This window comes from Thalia democratica, chromosome 7 (assembly GCF_965202585.1).
Source record: "Thalia democratica chromosome 7, ktThaDemo2.hap1.1, whole genome shotgun sequence".
Taxonomy (NCBI): domain Eukaryota; kingdom Metazoa; phylum Chordata; class Thaliacea; order Salpida; family Salpidae; genus Thalia; species Thalia democratica.
Genome location: NC_139171.1, coordinates 34921233 through 34924158, shown reverse-complemented (window position 1 = coordinate 34924158; position 2926 = coordinate 34921233). Strand labels below are relative to the sequence as shown.

General features: G+C 33.6%; 1 pseudogene; it reads right to left on the bottom strand.

Annotated features, from left to right (window-relative positions):
- Window positions 1-347: 347 nt before the first annotated feature.
- Window positions 348-2357, bottom strand: LOC145841295 (cationic amino acid transporter 3 pseudogene; annotated as a pseudogene).
- Window positions 2358-2926: the final 569 nt, after the last annotated feature.

Below are 2926 nucleotides of genomic sequence, written 5' to 3'. Positions count from 1 at the left end.
AACAATTCTTTTAGAACAATATTTGTAAATCATAAAGTTTGGAAATTATATGTCAATAGTTTTAGAATTATTAAAGCTTAAGAGACTTGATTTATTAAACCTATAGTCACACCTTCGTAACAATATTATGATAAAAAATTAGATAATAAGCATAACATGTTTTAAGCAAGCATGACATATAAATTTAATTAAAACTGTAAAAGCTCAACAAAAAGTAAAATACTATATAATTATTATTTAACTTAAACACAGATTCTTAAAATAAAAACAAATTAACCATACTGCTAAAAGAGTAATCATGTACTTTAAAAAATTGTTTACTGCCGTCAATAAACTTATTTTCAAGTTTAAACTTCCAATTCCGAGATTTTTTCTTCAATAATATCACTAAGTTTTGAATCTTTATCAACTTGATTCAAAGGTGAAACAACTCTTTTTGCCTCTACACTGTTCCAAATTCCATAAAAAAAGTAAATCGAAAAACCAGCTGCCATCCAAATTGACATCATCGTCCAGATTAGATTGTTCAGTTGCATCATCAGGCCTAAATTTATGGCAACGTTTAAAATTGGAACCAGGGGGACCCATGGGACTCTAAAGGCTAGGACTTTTTTAGACTGGGGTTGCACTGATATTATGATTCCAGCCATTATAATCCAAACTACAAACATAGTTTCCAAAACAATACCAGCCGTAGATGTTCCCTCAAACTTCATAGTAAGCCCAAGTGCGACGCTCAACAAATTGATTATAATAACACACCATTTGACAATATTTGACGTTCTCAATGTTGGATTTAACATCTTACTGTTGAAAAGATTGTACGGAAACAGCCTACCACAAAATGTCTTTTCAACCACAAGTGAAGAGTCAGTTGTTAGAGAGCTGTACTCATCCGGTTGATATCTTAGTAGCAACACAGAAACTGCAACTAAAGTGTATGCAGCTAAAGTTCCAATTGACATTAAATCAACCAAATCGTCAATGTTGAAGATCATAGCCATGAAAGCCGCAAACAGTCCAGAAACAAAACAAGCAACAATTGGAGTTTTAGTTTTTTTGTTTACTTTAGCTAGAAACTTAAAAAGCAGCCCATCCATTGCCATGGCGTATATTATGCGAGGCATTGGAAACATGGCTCCCAACAAGCTGGTCGACAGGGCACATATTGCACCAATTGTCACCGGTACTTCGGCCCAGGCTATCCCACTGTATTTGAAAGCAGCAGTAATTGGTATTTCACTGTCAAAAAGAAAGTAAGGCATCATCAAAGTCAAACTGGCTGAAACCCCGAGATATGCAAGGCAACAAACAAAAAGTGAGACAACAATGCTGATGGGAATGTTCCTTTGAGGGTTGATTGCTTCCTCGCCAGTGGTTGCAATTATGTCAAACCCAACGAATGCATAAAAACAAGAGGCTGTGCCTCTCAATATTCCTCCAGCCCCGTAAGGAAAGAAGCCCCCAGTACCAGGCCAATCCGGCTGATCTTTGTCATCACTGACCAAACAATCTGAACTCACACTGTAGGTTGTTCCGTTTGGTTTTTCTCTCAGAAAACTTACATTGTTAATTTTGCAGTGGCCAAAATTTGCAGTAGATTCGTTTAAAATAAACTCTTTAACCTTATCTTCACTCCATTGCCAGTTTTTAATGTCAGCTTGAGTGAGTCCAGTAATTATGATAAATGCAAGGACAATTACATTTAACACCGTAAAAACTTTGTTTACAAAAGTAAACTCTTCAACTCCAAAGGCTATAAGTAGAGTTAAAAATAAAATAAGTCCAAAAGCAAAAAAATCTGGATATTTAGCTATATAATCTGCATTGATTGCACAACAGCTTTCCATGGCATTCCTGTATACACTACCAACAAGTACATCTAGATTACTAACCCATGTTTTCGCTACACTAGCTGCACCAATTACATAAGACAATATTAAATTCCAACCAATTACAAACGCTGTAACTTCTCCAACAGTTACATAACTGTACACATAACCTGAACCTGCCTTGGGAACTCTTGCTCCAAACTCTGCATAGCAAAGACCAGCTAAAATAGAAGTAAGAGCTGCAATCAAAAAAGCAACGACAGTTCCAGGGCCAGCATCAAACCTGCCAACTTTTCCAGTCAAAACATAAACACCAGCTCCTAGTGTTGCTCCAACACCGAGGGCTGTCAAATCATAAACTGTTAAAACTCTTTTCAATTTTGACTCAGTCATTTCATTTTTGTTTAATGACTTTTTTCTTGTCATCGACTGAAAAGTTATCCTTGAGGCTTCAGTCAAACTCCCAAAGATTGAGCTTTTAGTGCCTAAAGCCCTTTCCTTTTCATTTACTTTAGGGTCTGACATACTGTAGTTATTAATTTATTTGTATTTATCTGTAAAAAATTCATTAATAGTGTTAACTTTGTTGGAAAAAATACATTGATTAATACTAACAAAATTAATTTTTATAAATACAGTTAAATAAGACTAGAAATTTTTGTTTACATATCTAACTTAGACTTATTGCAAACAAACTAAAAATAAAAGAAAAAGATATGACTTATTAAAAATCTTAAGTTTTATTTCATAACATTCATACCTACAGGGTTGACACACACTCAGGATATTCTGAAATTTTTGAAAATCTCAGGATTACTCAAGATATTTGGATTTTTTTAAATTTAGGATGACTTGGGTATTTTTGTTTTTTATGAAAAACTCAGGATAGTTTTTAGACTTCTGAAAATTTCAGGCAAGTTTTTTTTTTAGATTTTAAAGAGTTTAGGTGATTTAGTTTCAATACTTTGTTTAAAGAACTTTACTTTTATTGATTTTGAAAAGTTTTTAAAGGATATGAAAAAACTCAGGATAACTCTGGACAGTTTAAAGTCACTTAGGACAGTTATTGGTCACTCAGGACAGTTTTTTTGACT